The sequence below is a fragment of the Cricetulus griseus genome, chromosome 2, assembly GCF_003668045.3.
Source record: "Cricetulus griseus strain 17A/GY chromosome 2, alternate assembly CriGri-PICRH-1.0, whole genome shotgun sequence".
NCBI classification, from domain to species: Eukaryota; Metazoa; Chordata; class Mammalia; order Rodentia; family Cricetidae; genus Cricetulus; species Cricetulus griseus.
This window is the reverse complement of record NC_048595.1, coordinates 336,140,942-336,158,280: the sequence shown is the minus strand read 5'-3', so window position 1 is coordinate 336,158,280 and position 17,339 is coordinate 336,140,942. Positions and strand designations below refer to the sequence as shown.

General features: G+C 37.2%; 1 pseudogene; it reads right to left on the bottom strand.

The window, feature by feature from the left end:
- Positions 1-5,804, bottom strand: part of LOC113834184 — a 73,720-nt pseudogene extending 67,916 nt beyond the window's left edge.
- Positions 5,805-17,339: the final 11,535 nt, after the last annotated feature.

The following is a 17,339-nucleotide window of genomic DNA, read 5'->3' as shown; positions in this document are numbered from 1 at the left end:
CCTCACTCCACTTAATGTTTCCCAGTTTTATCTATTCACCTGAAAGTTTCATGGTTTCATTTTTCTTCACAGTTGAATATAATTCCACTACATATGACATTTTCATTACCCAATCATCAGTTGAAGGACATTCAGCTTGTTTCCATTTCCTTGCTATTGTGAATAGAGTGGCAATAAATATGTGTTTGTAGTAGACTATCAGGTCCTTTGGATGTATGTAAAGGAGTGGAATGCTTGTGTTAGATGGTAGAACTACTTTCAGCTTTTTCATCATTCTCCATACCAAATTCTATAATAGCTACACATCAATTTGCAATCCTGACAGCAAATGAGGATTCCCCTTTCCCTTCATCCTTGCCAGCATTTAGTGCCAGTTATTTTCTTGATCCTAGCCATTTTGACTGGGTAAGTTGAAATCTCAAATAAGTCTCAATTCACACTTCTCTGATTGGTAAGAATGCTGAACACTTTAAAAGGTATTTGTTAACGATTTAATCATTTTGAGAATTCTCTTCATAAGTATAACACTCATAAAAGCATATATATGAGAGAAACAGAATACAAGAGTATTCAAAGAAGAGATTTTGAAAGGGGATGAAGTAGGGCTGGACTGTGGAGAATGGGGGATGAGATACTGTAAAGTATTTGTGTACAAAAGTCTCAAAATTTTAAAAAATCAAATAAATTTCACAAAAATCAATAAATAAAAACAGATTAAAATGATTTTGCAATCTATTTTCTTCTGGGGTTTGTTCTTCCTAAGTGTGTTCCTAACAGGTAAAATGTTCACAAATAATTAATAAAATTTTTTACTAGGAATGAAGTAAGAAAGGAAAATCTGTAAACAGTTAGAAAACAATGGAATCCCAAGTCTTCAACAGCATGTTCCATAATGAAAAAATCATCGCAGATCATCACCATAAACTTGTTTGATAAGGTTACGCAACATCTAATTATATTCTTCATCTTACTGGCTGAAGAAGCTACACAGACGTCATGGATTTATTCTCCAGTGAAGCATTTGAAACAGTGGATCATGAACTTTTACTTACAAATTAATTATAATTGCCTTGGATGAGAACAGAGTCACATGGATTGGGAACTGGCTGAACGATCATAAACAAAAATCCAACATGCCAATTTCAACCCCGTTGAAAATACTGCAGAAGGGTTTCATAATGGTCAGAACTTTATAAATGTCTACTGGTCTTAAAAGTAGAAAAGCTTTTGGAAGTACAAACACTTTCAGAAGTACTGCATGAAACAAATATAGTAACGTCTTAGACATAACATGAGATGCCATGCAAATTCACATTTAATTTAGAATTTGAGTTGAAAATGCTTGACACTGAAAAATTATGCATGCATACTGTTCAGAAAAAGGCCAATGCCGCTAAACATGAGTATTTTAAATTTTCTCTAGATACTAGTAAATACAATTCTGCCAGGATTATTAATTTTAGTAGCATTTTTATTAGAAACATAGCAAAGAAATAAACTGCAATTTTAATTTTATACATTTATGCTAGCAATTTGTTCAATTTAAAAAAAAAAGTCATAATGGATTTACATTAAGTATAATGGATTGAAACCATAGTACTCAAAATGCAGATGTGTAGCACATGCATAACTATGAGACTATTGCTCTGAGGCTGAAGTTTCCATTAAGAAAAAACTCTAGATTTATGATGAAATATTAAGAGTTTAAAAATGTATGCTGCAAGACATTATGTTGTTATGTAGTAGTGTTTTAAAATTTTACATATTAGGGAATATAAGCAGCCAATTTTATAACATAAATATTGTTAAAACATGTTTAGATGACAAAATGTAAATTACCAGGTAATAAGTGGTTCAATGTGTAAAAAAGAATGAATGAGTTTTCTTTATTTTAATTTGAAGAGAAATGGACAATATTTGCCAGGCAGTAGTGGTGCAATGGCACATGCCTTTAATCCCAGCACTCAGGAGGCAAAGGCAGGAGGATCTCTTCGAGTTTGAGACCAGCGTGGTCTCCAGACCAGTTCCAGGACAACAATGGTTACACAAAGAAAGCCTGTGTAGATAAACAAAACAAACAAAAAAGAAAAAGAAAAGAAAAAAAGGCCAATATTGCTTTTTCTATTGAACAGGATACATTTTTAGTGACCTGAAAAGATGGTATACTGCAATGACATAGGAGAAATCACACTGAACAATATGATTCAAATGGCAAAACATGATAATTTGTAATGCAATCCAAAAATTTCCCAGTCCTGGGAAGTTTATTTAAGCAATATTTTTATTAGGTTTTGTTTTATAAATGAAACAAAAGATACTAATGGATTTCTTAAAATTTTAGTTTACTGGGTTTTATTTATTATTTCTATTTATGTGGAGTGGTGGTAGGTGTGTGAGTGTTTCTCTCTCTCTCTGCTGTGTGTGTGTGTGTGTGTGTGTGTGTGTGTGTGTGTGTGTGTGTGTGTGTGTGTGTATTTGAATGAAGTGCAGGTTTCAAGGAGGCCAGAACACATTGGATCCTTTGGAACTGGAGTTCGAGGCCTTTGTGAGGCACCCAATGTTGATATGGAGAAACTTTGGCCTTCTGCAAGTGTAGTACATGTCCTTAACCATTGAATAATATCCCTAGCCCCTTTACTAGGATTTATACTACTGAATCGATACATTCTAATTAATTGCCTGTGCCCATTTTTGTATAAGAATGGGATAAAATAAAAGAATTCTAAGTCCCGAACAGAAGGAATTTTATCAGTATGAGGTATCCCTTTAGAGGGAAAGGACAAATTTGTTGCTTAGAACCCAACTCTAAGTTGAATGAATATCCCTTATAACAGTTTCTTTTCATTTATAAAAGCTAAAAGGATGAAGATATGACATGTGATGTAGTATCCTCTGAGGGAAAGGCAAATTAAAAATATTTCATCCAAGCAGAAGCAATGGAAAGCATGTTTGCACAACAGCATCTCAAGGGAGAAGGTGGGATTTCCATCATTGATTGCTCTTAGAATTCACACTGCGAGTACTGAGGCCAGCATTCTATTCACAGGGGATATTACTTGACCTGTCATGGCTTTTTCATTCATTTCTATTTACATGATTTTGTTGTCCTAATAATCATTGTTTTGGAGAACATTTTGCAGGCAACTCAAATGTTTTTAGTGATATCCTTGGGGTTTTGTTTGGCTGTGTTTTTGGCTAGGACTGAGCTGTCATACCCTAACATGGTGAAGTTAGGAAAGCGCCTGCCATTGAAGCCCACCTGTTTTTTTTTTTTTTTTTTTTTTTTTTTGTTTTGTTTTGTTTTGGCTTGAGCAGGCAGTTTCAGTTGGTTCCTGATCTTGGAGAAGATGTGTGAGCATTATAGCTTACCTATTGTTTGCAAATGAAGAGTGCTACTGCTTTTATCAGATGACTCATTATAATTCCTGAGGAGCTAGTAATTCATTTACTCTTTGTGTTTCCTAAGCATTTGTTGTAATGGTGGGTGGATATTGAGGACAATGATGAAATGTACACATGCTTGATGACATTAAAGAGCAAAATTGGGAAAAAAGAGTCCTACAGTCTAAATGTTCACATCCATTGCCTAATCTATATATTGACATCCTAATCCCCAAGGTGAGGTTTCCTGGTCATGATTAGATAGCAAGAAAACAGTCTCATGGATGTGATTGATGAATGTCATGTCTTAAACCAGTGTCTCTTAATAGTGCATGTACAAAGACTAGGTCCCCAAACTGGCAGCATTAATAGGTATTCTAGATCTTTAACAGGCACAGCTCTGTGAAAAGTTCAGGATTGTGGAACTTCCGCCTCTTCCTCTCAGTATCTCTGGATGGTAATTTGTTTTAGCAACCCAAAACAGACTGATATGCAGTAGTTAAACAAAAAAAATAACTTTTCTGTTTATAATGTAACATGTTTTGTGGATCATATTGGAGAAAATACTAAATCCATCCTTACTGGTGATCATAGGGTGATTAATGATTGCATCATAGAGCTGATTATATCTCATATAATTTGTGAATATCAATGTTTGTGAGGCATATTTGTATGTGTGTACAGAATCTAAAATGCAGTTGGTACAGTCTGACTGAAGGCAGAGTGGGGGAGAAATACATGAAATGTTCAAGGCATTGAGCTATTTAGTGTCATGGAGAGTAGTTTATAAGAATAGCAAGATACTGTTGACAGAAGGCCAGGCTATTAGCCATTCCCTGTGGTAGCACTATACATTCAAAATGTTGATCAGGAGTCCAGGGCATGACCCTTAAGGGGGGGGCGCTAGTTCCATCCTTTTATTTATCTTGCTCAAATCTTGGAGCATGCATCAAGCCTTGGATGCCCTTTGAATTACAAAAATCAGGGTGTTCCATGGGCTCATAGAAGGGTGAATATACCCCAGCCTTAATTGTTCCTCCACTAGCTGGTAGAGTGCTAGTAGCTTAGGTTTCGTCAGTGGCCACTGCTCCACCCATATGGGTTTTCTAGGTGTCCATCTGATAGGCAGCACTGGGGGGCAGTGGCCCTTATGATTGGGGGTATGCCCTGATAGTCCTCTCAGACCCCCCCAGTAGTTGTGGGTTGAAAAACTCCTCTGTGAACCCCTTTAGTTCCTTTCCCACCCTTTGTGCCTCTTTCTCTTCCAGGATATCCTCATAAAAAGCCTGATGATCTATGGTCACAAAAGTGTCCAGCATGCCCTGTCCTACCAAATTGGCAGTAAGGCCTTTGACCACTAAGGGGTTTCTCTTTCCTTGGTCCTCATCTGGGCTAGTCCTGTCTGCCCCTGTGCCTACCAAACAGTGAAACTTCTTACCACCTGTAAAAACAGTCATTTTTGGATGAAGTTCTTCAATCAAGGGGACAGTCCAGTAGGCTTGTGTTATCTGGGTATGAGACCTTCCAATCCTACTTTTAGAGAGGCTTCCTCCCTTTTTTAACTGGGCTGGAGTCTGCCCCTTCTCTAGTTTAAAGGCTTACCTTCTAGTCAAATTTTGATCTATAGTCCTTCTTCCAATGGTATCTCTTCCTGCACCGAGGGCGTGGGGTAGAGGGGCCCAGGTGTTCAACCCAGCAGCCTTACCTGATCCTGATACAGCCCAGAGATCCCTTCTTGCTGAATGAACCCCAGTGGAGTAACCATCTCCCATTCCCTACAGCATAGCATAGATAATAGTGATGGCAGGGTTAGCTCGCCTATTTGCCTCAGCTTGTACCCTACATTCCTCCTTATAAAAGGCACGTCATTTGATAAATTGAGAATTAGGGAGGACTGCCTTAGCCACATCTAGCCAGTCCTTGGGAATGCATGGATTGGTAGGCGATGTCATGCAACAGGCTGTGTGACCAAAGGGAATTAGGGCCATCTTCAGCCATGGCCTTGAGGAGCTCTTTAAGATCCTTAGCCTCCTAAGGATACCAGTCTAGACGCCTGCCTGGCCCTGGTAGGCTTGGGGGGCCCTAGTTGCATCCTCCCATCCCTATTTGATTGGGTAGGCCTCTGTCTAAACTGGCTTTCCAGGTGTCAACCTGCTGATGTCTGGTTGATCATAGGGGTCTAGGTCCTGTGGGTTTTCCCTGAGTGCAGTATAGGGAGACCCAACCTCTTCACTCCTGGGAGTGTAAGGCTGGGGTCTGGAGCTATCTGTGGCAGATGGTTTGGCCCATTCCTCCTCCACCTCATCTTTGGCAGACCTCCCTGGTCCTAGTCCGTCTCCCTTCTGAAAATAGAGTTACCCATACTAAGGGTCTCACTTACCCTGAAAGACTGCTTGGGCTCGGCCATGATTTAGGTCCTTCATGCCCCATGTTGGGAACTAGATGCAGGGTCTTAACCCAACCACAGAAGGCTGAGCTGGGTCTGAGGAAGGGTAAGTGCTCTGCTCACCTGTTTCTCAGCCTCCCAAGATCCTGGAGACAATCAGACACAGCAAGAAATCTAGTCAAGGAGGAACTCATTTATTGTCCCACAGCAAGCATCTTTTAAAGCAATAAACCTCAGAGAGGGAAAACAGTCAGCCAATGGTTTTAAAGGTCAACCTATTATGTGCCTAGGCACCCTATGCTTTACCTAGTGAAAACGAGCTGTTCATGCAGTAACCTCATCTGGTTCAATCTAGGCAATCAATCATCTTTTTTTTTGTAAACTCAGGACTTCCCCACAGTGACATCTTTGACAGTCTGAGGAGGTAGTTTGAGGGCAGGATCACCCCTTTGGTCTGAGCATTGGTAAAGGTAAGAACTCTAGTGACTAGCTGCTCTGCTTCTCTGATCCTTCAGCTTTCACCCCCTAATAGCTGGCTCCAAGTTTTTATTATTAACAACAAAGAGAATTTGTGATACAGTAAGTTGTCTAAGTTAGGCTTTTTAATGCTATGATATACACCAATACCAAAAGTAATTTGAGAGGAAAGGGTTTATGCCATATTATAACTCTGCAACTGCATCACTGGGGGAGATCAAGGCAGGAATTCAGAGGCAAAACCTAGAAGTAGGAACAGAATCCAAGACCAAAACCACTATTTATCGGCCTAAGTATCTTGCTTAGCCTGTCTTTCATAAAACCCAGGACCACTTGCCCTAGGATGGCACAGCCTCCAATAGACTGGTTTCTCCTGCACATCAACCATGCCCCACAAGACAATCTGATGGAGCCAGTCTCTCAGTTGAGGTTCTGTCTTCCCAAGTAATTCTAGTTTCTGTCATGTTGAGAAAACACCCACAAGGATCTGAGTAAATACAAGTAAATATATGTCTAGGCTATTAGTGGAAGAGATGGATAAAAACTAGTTCACCTTTCTCAGTTGAAATAGTGTTAATTCCCCAAGAAAATAAATTAAAAGATGGGAAATAGGAAATGTATGATGATATTAAATTTCTTTAGTCAATATGTAGAAATTTTCTTCATTTTAACCATTCAGAAAACTTGAGAAATATGAATAATATGCTCTTTTTCTCAGGCATGGCCAAGTATAAATATCAATAAGTAGTAAAATGTCATACTACTTACAGAAGGAAGTAAAACAAATAAGCCAAAAATTATGGGGAAGGTTTTATTCATATTCCATGTATTGTTAATTATTTATGTCCTAGTGTAATTTTTCATTACACTGGTAAATGAGAAGAGGTGGAGACTTTGCTAGATGTATACGTTTTTGCAGCTTTTTTTAAACTTAGGTTACCGGGAGCAATAGATAAGAGTCCTGTACATTGCTCTGGATTTTAAGAAGGTGTGTGTGTGTGTGTGTGTGTGTGTGTGTGTGTGTGTGTGTGATCACTGACATATGGCTATGTATATAGAAATCCAAAACAAGGAAAGCAGTCAGTCCATCAATTGGTTATTTTGTTTACTTGAAACCAAAAAAGTTAGTTTGACTGTTTCCCTCTCTCTAGATGTTTGGACATTAAATATATAACCCAGATGTCAGTTGGGGCCACCTTGTCCTCCTTGAGATATATAGATAAGATTGGCTTGAATCACAATACCCACAACATGAAAAGCCAAAACTCATTTCAAAAATGTTAGTGAAACAAGGAAGCTAGAGTTCTGACTTTCATGGCTCCTCTAGTTTCTGCTGCTGCTTCTCTCTTACTTCTTGTTTCTTGTATCGACTATGTTGTCCCAATTTTAGATTATGCACTTTTAATAAAAGTTTGACAAAGCAAAATTCTGGCTCACTCACATGAAGTTTAAAAGGAATATAGGGATAGTTTTGAAACTTGCTATCAAAGGGGACAAAGGAGCCCAAATGTTTGCATTGCACAAAAGAAGAAGCAAAATTTCATACTTACACAGACATTGGCTATAGCCTTTCAACCCCAATAGAATTGGGTCAAGAGGTAAATTAGTATACTTATTTAAGGCATTTCATCTAACAAATTAAGTGAGCATGGATATATAAAATTAGATATACACACATGTAGACAACAGCCTTGTAGACTACAGCCTTGCTTTAAAAACAAAAATTCAAAGTTGTTTCCTTGTGAATAACATAGTTAAATTGTCAGGACACAATGTGATATTGAACAATCATGTAAAATGAATGAAACTTTGTGTATCCTCCAAAAGGAAAAATTTCCATGTTATACAGTAGTCGCATATCAGATATTTACATTATGATTCCTAACAGTAGCAAAATTACAGTTATGAAGTAGCAACAAAAATAATTTTATGGTTGGGGAACTATATTACAAGGTTGCAAGTTGCATTAGAAAGGTTGAGAACCACTGACTGAGTTAGTACCTGGAATAACGTCTTACTAGGCTTATATTCAGATTTTTAGTCTCATAAGGCTTTCTGTATCTCTTGACCTGATTCAATACTCACTCTTCCCTGGTATTTAAGTTCTCCCATTGAACTCAGTAGACCTCATAATGAGGCTAGAAAAACATCCTATCACATTAAACCCTTTTCTATATATTTCTTTATTTATTTTACACTCACTAAATCCTTTGGAGCCACTGAAGGATGCTTTTCTCTGTATTTGTACCATAAGTCAGTCAATGAGTACGAAGTAAGGTAGGTATTCTGGTAGGCAGGATAATTGCTTGTTTTGCCACCCACTGTAATAATGTCAATATCTAATTTGAAGAACCTATGTAGATGATCCCTATATCTTCCAAAAGGAGCACTGCAGATATGATTAGTTTCAAGATATGGAAACTGGAAGATAGCGTTGAGTTACTTAGCTACATCTTTCACATCATAAAGATCTTTAGAAGAGAGAAATAAAAATGTGAAATCTACCCTACCTTCTGACTGTGAATTCAAAGATGATAGAGGAGATGACGAGTGCAAGAATGTGGCCAGCCTCTGGGAGCTCAAAAGAACAAGAGAGCAGATTTCATCCTGGAGCTTACAGGAAAAAGTTTATCTCTGCGGACATTTTGATTTTAGCCAATGTAACACATTTGAGAACGTTAGCTTCCAAAAACTGTAGAATAATAATGCATGTTAATTTGAGCCATTAATTCGATGGTCATTTGGAAAGCTAATGTAAATGTCTTCTTTTTTTTTACTAGTTGGTGTTATTTCCACACCATATTCTTCTCCTGGCTTAAGGGTTTCAATCTCCTATAGGTATACACTATCAGACTGAGCCACTCACCACTTATTTCTGTCATCTAATGATGTTATTCTTATCACACCTCACATATGAAACATATTCACACTTTACTCACTGCCATTCTCTTCATTGTATTTTATCATCATTTATGGTGACCTTTACATCAGTGTCTAAGATCTAGTTTCCACCATAAAACTCAACTCTTGGCCTTTGTGTAGTTAATAATCTTTACTTCTATTTCATCTCCACTCTTAGGATCTTACTGCAAGTCTTCTTGGAAATAGCAACAGAATTGCTTCCATTGTTTGAATTTTAATCTTTCTACTCTGAGGTATCCTCATTTCCCCCATTCTCTTTCTATTAATCCCCTTCCCATAAGTCACTAACTGGCTCAGATTTAGTTAATTAGCCCAATTTAGTCTCTGCTGCCTAACTTTTCCCCCTTTGGGCTTACTCTTTTAGGCTCAATGTTCACATAATTGTTCCATTATATAACCCTTCAAATTCTCTCTCTTTTTTTCTTTTCTATGCTACTGGCATTTCAAAACTAGAAGCCACTTAAATTTTCATCACTTGGTTTACCCTTGTCACTTGAGAAAAGCACACCATCATGTAGATAAAATTTACTTCAGGTTCGCATCTATTATCTATTGGAATTTTAGCACCACCAGTATTTTTGCTACATTACAAAGTAAATTGTTCCTTTCCCTCTATGTATGAGTTCTCTTTTGTGTTTTTCACTCTGGACTGGTTAACTAAATTATTTTTCAATTTAAAAATCTGAAAAAAGAACTTGCAGACGTAGCAAGCATCTTCCCTTGTGCAGCCATGTTCTCTGTGTCTCCAGTATAAAGAACACGAGCTGTTATTGTTCCTGAATAGTACCAAACACTATATTGCTTATTACTCAAGGTTTTGTTCATAAAATCATCCACTTCCTTTCCTCTCATACAATTAACATCATAATAGTTTTGTTTTCTCCTTTATCAGGTGGTATTTTAATCCAAATCATATCATGGAAATTTTCATTTTCTGGACTGGGGAGATAGATAGTTTGCTTTGTGAATTTCTGCCTGTGTAATCATTAATACCTGAGTTTAGTCCTCAGAATCTATGTAATAAAGTACCAGGGATTATAATCCATGGAAATAGATGAACAAGGATCCCTTGAGTTCATTGGCTCACCATTCTAGTCAATGGTGAGCTCCGTACAAGTTCCAAGTTCTGTCTCAAAATCAAGTGGACTGTGTTGCTGAAGATGGCACCCTAAATTATCCTTTAGCCACCATATGCACAAGCACATGTGTTTACAAACATATGAATTTTAACTAAAAAAAAACCTCTAGTCTTAGAATTCCTTGCTTTCTAGTTCTTCCTTAAAGAAAATTGCTCAAATAATTACACATGTTGATTATTTGACCTTCTCACCTTAACAGCAGATACTTAATCCTTTATTCCAACAACACTTTCAATTGTTCTCCATATGATATGTCCCCCCCCACACACACACCTAGCTTTCTTTTTATGTTAATATCTCCTCTTGACTTCCAAAGCTTGGAGTGCCTTCATGCCCAACTTTCAGAATTTTCTTCTGTCCCAAATATTCTCAGATTCTAATGTGTATAATTCTTTAAACAAATGATTTTTTATGCATTTGTGTCTATGCTGATTACAGGTTTTTTTTTATCAAAACAGAAAATATAATAAACACATTGACTAACACATTCTTTATTGAGCATAGAGCATATTCATTTAAAATAAAGATATCACAAATGAGATAAATTTACAATTTTTAATGCCTTTATGAGGCTATATCTTATTACAAAAACATAAAATGACAAAATAAGTATTGGCAAATTCACAATACAAAAAGCATTTCATAGTTTTGTAGTGATTTTATTAAAAGAAAATAATCAAGAGTGTCTCCACCTTGACATTTAAAATTATTCATCTCAAAATTAAGATTTTATTATTAACAGAAAACTCATAAATATAAAAATCATTCCTGTTATAATCCTGATTTCCTTTGGGAAATAGCTCGTGTGTTAAACAATACTTGTTGGCTGCAGTTGTTTAATTAAATCCCAGTCATTTATGAACCAAATCAAAGTACTGTTCAAAGAAATCTATGTTGTTCTTTAAAAAAATACAAAAAACAAAAACAAACCATCTCACCTTGAACTCCTTGTGCCGTCATGTTACTCTATGATGAAATAATCTCAGTATTAAATATTTCATTTATTAAACAGCATCAATTTATTAAATGCATGTTTCTAGAATTGGATGTAGACTTTTGATGGTGGATGAGTGTCAGAAACTTTAACATTTAGTTGCTCAAAACTGGAGGTGATGTAACAGCAAAGGGTAAAAGCTTGCAAATGCAATTAACTCTGCATACATGTATTAGTACAACACAAATGTCATTTTAATGATAATCTGAGCCAATGTTTGAAATCTGGAAGAGTTTATATAAAAATGAAAGTTTCTGCTTTCTTTTGCAATGAGCCTCTATTCATAAAATAATTAACTGTGAAGTAGAAGATCTAAAATTCCATTCACTTCTTTCAGATTGTGGTCTTCATATTGCTCCAAGTTCTAATGGTGAATGAACTCTCCTAATTTTGCCAGATGTGGCCACAGTTCATCAGAGAAAGCTTCTGAAGTGGTCATTTCCTCTATGGCCCAACCGGCTTCACATCACCTTGTCTAAGTCTAACAGGTTTCATTGCCTTACTAGGTTGTCAAATTATTCCGTGATGCCAGTTATTTTCCTGCTGTAGAGCTCAGAAGTAACATAAACTTGCCACTTAAAGGCCCATCATCTCCCAGTGTCTGCTCTTCTTCTCTAATCCACATGCATCTTCCATGATCTCCAGGCTTTAGTATTTTGGCTAAGAAACCACTTTTTTTTTTCTTTTAACCTTATCTGTCTGGTGTCCAGTGGTATGTTTGTAGAGTTCACACTATTTAGGGCAGGCTACTCCTTCTTCACAAATGAGTAGTGTACCATTGCTTGTGAAATCAGTCTACAGCAGAATAGTTCCTGTCTGTAGAGAAAAAAAAAAATCACACCCTGTCGCTACACTCAGGTTCAGTCACCTTTATTGGCTGATTTTGCTTCACTTGGCTCCTGTTATCATATGTTTTGTGTTGTACTTAGGTAATTTTGTATACATGGAGCGCTAATAAGCTCAGCAAAGTTTGTTATTAGATCACGCCCAGAACAACACTGACAGAGAGAGAGCATGGAATTGAAGATGAGAGGTCAAAAAGGGTCAGGGAGAAGTTACCATTAAAACTAGACTTTGAGAGTAGAGAAAGTAAGGTACTCATGGGGACAAGGAGGTAGGAATGTATACAATATTCCAAATCATAGTATCTCCATTGTTGTGGAATAATCCTTTACACTATGTGAACATGTGTGACTGTGATTGGTTTAATAAAGAGCTGAATATCCATTAGTTAGGCAGGAAGAGTTTAGGTGGGACTTCTGGGAACAGGAAGGCAGAGTAGATAGCCAGGCACAGAGGAAGCAGGATGGAAGGGCAGTATAGAGTAGAGGTGACCAAGCCATATAAAAGAACACAGATTAAAAGATATGGGTTATTTTAAGTTGTAAAAGCTAGTGGGACAAGCCAAAGCTATAAGCTGAACTTTTATAATTATTAATAAGTCTTCATGGCTTTTTTTTGTTTGTTTTGTTTTGTTTATTGTGAGCTGGCAGCCCAAAGGAAAATCTGGCTACACTCTATCATGAGCTGACTTGACTCCTTTGCTAGAACCTGAGTGTCTTTGACCTCTGTCGTATTAAGGCCTGGTAGACTAGGTTTAAGTTCTATTTTATTATCACATGATCAGTGCTGAAAGTCATCAAGACAGAATATTCAAAGCAAAAGTTGGCAGGTGTGAACTTATTGTCAGGATTTACTAAGGTAAATTTTGTTTCAATGAACAGAAGAACAGAGAGCCAGAGATATAAAGTAGGGCCATATTAAAAATTACTTTCCTTATTGTTTTACCTGATTTTTTATTTTGTTATGTTTTATTATTATCTCTTAGAAGCCTCCTCTTGTCTAATGAGAGACAGAAAAGTATAACATGAATAAATAAATGATCAAGAGACTGATATTGGGGTTCAAGCCTCAAGCTGAAGTTCAGAAAAGCAAAGCACCTGGCCACTAGCTCTCACCTCCAGCTCAGGCTGAAGGGCTAATCCATGCAGGAGCTCTTCACCAAGTCTCCAACTGCTGCCTTTCCTCAGTGTGGCTGGAGAACGAATGCCTCTCTGAGACCTTGCTTCAGGTTTATATACTTCCCTAATGTTGGGATAAAGGTGTGAGCTCTAATTCCCTTTTAGACTGATTCACTCTTGTGTAGATCTGGGTGGCCTTGGACTCACAAAGATCCATCTACCTCTTAATTCTGAGTCCTAGGGTTAAAGGTGTGCACCACCACCTCCTAGCTTCTGGCTGCTTGGATTAAAAGTGTGTATCTGGCTTCTATGGCTTGCAGTTGACTTTGATTTTTCTGAATCCTCAGTCAAGGTTTAAAAAAAACATAAATAATTTCCAGAAAGGGAGTGTATCTGGATGGGAGGGAAGGTAGGGAGGAACTGGGAGAAGGAAAGGGAGTGGAAACTCTAATCAGGTTATGTTACTTCAGAAAAGGATCTATCTCCAATAAAAGGTGTAAAATTCCTTTCTCTGAGTAAATTCAAACTATTTTACATAGACTTCAAAGCAAGAGTGTGGGATTTATGGTCAGGTCATCTTGCATCCATCTGGGAATAGGTGACACCCAAGGTTTCAAAATTCTTAAGCAGAATAAAAGAGCTCACTGGGGATTGTGTCTGCATTCTTCTGAAGTTACGCATTTTCAACCTAGTAACAGCCATGAAGACAGTAAGAAGTGCAGGAGACCCATGACATTGGGAGGTGCTATTGGCTTAGCTCATTTGTGGGACACACCAAGCTCAAGATGAGCTCCCTTTACCTACTCTGCATACCCAAATTTCTTGCAAAGGCATATTTGATTTGGGTGTTTATTGGTGTATACTGGTTTTTACCTTGTACTCTGCTCTGTCACTGATGTTTGTCTTGTGTTAATTTCCCCTGTGAGCATATTAACATAAGAATATTGCTTTTAGACCTGTTTGAAATTACATACTTGTCCAGACAGAGACCCACAAGTAGGCCCTCAGCTTTCTTTAGTGCCTATAATGGGTATAGTTCATTGAAACATCTACATTTAGGTAAGTTTTATGTTTGGCTATTTTATATTTGACAGTTTTATTGGAAATACAAGTGGCTTGTTTCTTGTTTTTTTGTCTTTTACCAAAAATGTATCCATTTACTTATTTACATAGAAATAAAATGATTATAATTGAAGCTGCCTGTGGGTGTTTACATAAAACCAAGATTAAAAATAGCATCTGATTATGGCTATGATAAGAATAATTAGGCTGCAACAATGTCATAGCCCCAATTCATTTCACAATTAGCAAGTACATTAAAACTTGAGGACAGGGCATAAAAAATGAGAATGCCAGCATTTCTTTTGTTGTTGTATATTAATGACTTAATATATGGCAAGTTCTCTATTAATCTGTGATGCAGATAATCCCTCCTTTAGACTTAAACAAAAGGACCCTGTCCATTGATTTGGAGGGTTCTATTTTTGTTTTGCTGGGCCTGAATCTCTGTCTATGCAGTGAATGTGTTCCTAGGATCAAAGGAAAAGTACAGTCTCCCATAGCTTGGACATAGAATGTTCAGTAGGTAACTGGAACCCCATTTTCTCCATTCAGCATAACATCACACATTAGCTTACTTTCAATGCCTTTTATTATGTAGAGGTAATGCCTTCTAGAACCAATTTCTTTTTAAAATTTATTATGGGATCTTAATTCTGTCAAATATTTTATGCATCTGTAAAGGTGATAATACATTTTTATCCTCCATTCTGTTGGTGTAGTATGTCACATTTTCTGATTTGTGTATGTGGAATCACCCTTGCATTCACAGGACAAGTCTTACTTTAACACAGGATACAATTATAAAATGTGGCCTTAGATTGAGTTTCCAATATTTAATTGCCTTTTTTGTACCCTTATTTAAGATATCAGACTATTGATTTTTTAATTGTTGTTTTTGTGTTCTTTATCTGGTTTTGATATCAAGACAGTGCAGGCTTTTGAGAATGCATTTTGAAGAAATAGGTCCTTTTCTACTTGTGAGAATTCTGTAAGGAAAATTGGAATTCGTCCTTTGGCTGTTTGTTGAAACTGAACAGTGAAGCCATTTGGGTCTAGCCCCCTTCTCTTTTGAGACTTCGTATTCCTGATTCACTTCCATTACCTCTTTCTGTATTCCAATTTTCCATTTCATGTGGTATTCTATTCAGTAGTCTGTCCATGATTTCTATGTTGTCAAATCTGTTTTTTTTTTTTTTTTTTTTATATTTACAGTCTTCTCTGGTGATCATTTGTGGTTCTGTGCTGTCAGTTTTTAACTCTCTGTATTTGTGTTCTATTTGACTCTCTTGAGAGTCTTCTTTCATTTAGTATTACCACCTCTTCTTAAACTGACCTTCTGCAGTCTTCCTTCTTATTTCATGTATTTCTGTGTCATTTATTACTTTTTTTCTAATTTTGTATTTATTTGTGTTCATTGTACTAGTTGCTTTCAATGTAGCTACAGATTATTTGAGATCTTACTACTTTAAATGTATGTGCTGATTTCTAAAAACTTTCATCAGTTTCCCTCTGCTGAATCCTACAATTTTGACAAACTGTTTATCCATTTTCATTTATGTCATGACATTCTTGATTTCTTCCTGGATCTACTGATTATTTTTAAAAAACAGTTTAACTCCCATATATTTATATAGTTTCCAAAGTTTTCCTCATTATAGATTTCTAATTTTATTTCATGTGGCTAGCAAAGATCCTTATATAAATTATATTTTCCTAATATTTTGCAGGACATTTTGATTTGCCTGTAATCATAACATACAGGAGAGAGAAATGAGAGGATCAGGAATTCAAGGGTATCCTCAGTTGCCATAAGGCAAGACTGAACCTGGGGCTGAGACCCTGTCCAAAATAAAGCCCCCTGGCAAAAAGAAAAAAAAAGCATAACCTTTTTAAATGCACAAAATTCATTCCAAATGCAAAAAAAAAAAAGAAAGAAAAAGAAAAGAAATCCAAATAAATAAATCACTTTCTTCATCCCCCAATTTTTCTCAATTGTTTCCTCAAAACAGGGCACCAAGTCCAGAAAGATGTCTGGTACACACCAAGTGTTTAATGTTGCTCTCCTCTTCCCTCTAGGGACACTAACTCCACAAAGCCCCTCTCTCTGTCTGATGCTTGCTGGGTCAGTTTAATTGCTCACTGCTGCTTAATTTGTAAGAGTTCTGGTTTGCTGTTGAAGTGCCTGTGCGTTCAGCACTCGAGCACCAAATGACTTTTTTGCAGGTACCAAAATATAAAAAACAACAAACAAACACCAAAAGCATCATAGGGATAGGAATTTAACTCAATTGTGGAGTGCTTGTCAAGCATGTGCAAGGAATGACCTAGATTTGATCCGTGGAAATGCGCTAGCACACACACGTGCACGCACACACACCCCATTATTACCTCAGAATCACAGGACCACAGAACACGATCAGAGATTTGCCCTTTTGTCAGGCTTTAAGCGGCAAGTTATGTGTCGAATTTTAAGTGACTGTTTGGGACAAGAACTATCACCCGAGTTTGTTTTTGTCTTTCCCTTCCACATCACCTAAGTATAGAAAATGGGGTAGAAACTGAAGTACTGTCTTAACAAAGCCTCTGTGAGAGAAGCATAAATCACACCCTTTTATGTGTCCACGTGGGTTAATTGAACATCTTCTAACTGAGCATATTTTCCCCAAGTTAGCGCGGAAGGTACCCTGTGAGGCAAGGCAGCACTGGGAGAATGTTTATCTGCTAGATGGGAGGGGGGTTAAGGAAGCCCAGACCTCATAAGGGCTTGACATGAATGGTGTGTGCTATGCCCTTTCCTTTGGTACTTCAGCAGCTACTAAATCCTGCTCTGCTTCCTATTGCTGGCTGACAAGAACCAGAAGCCTCTGCCCACAAGTGACTGGTGGCAGATGGATCAGGCCAGTGAAATGCTACGCCCCGACTTTCATCTCTCTAGCAGATGGGGTCATTACACAGTGTGCTTTTACACACGGCTTCTCTTAAGACAGCAATTTATGTGTAGGCTGGGCAATGGTTAG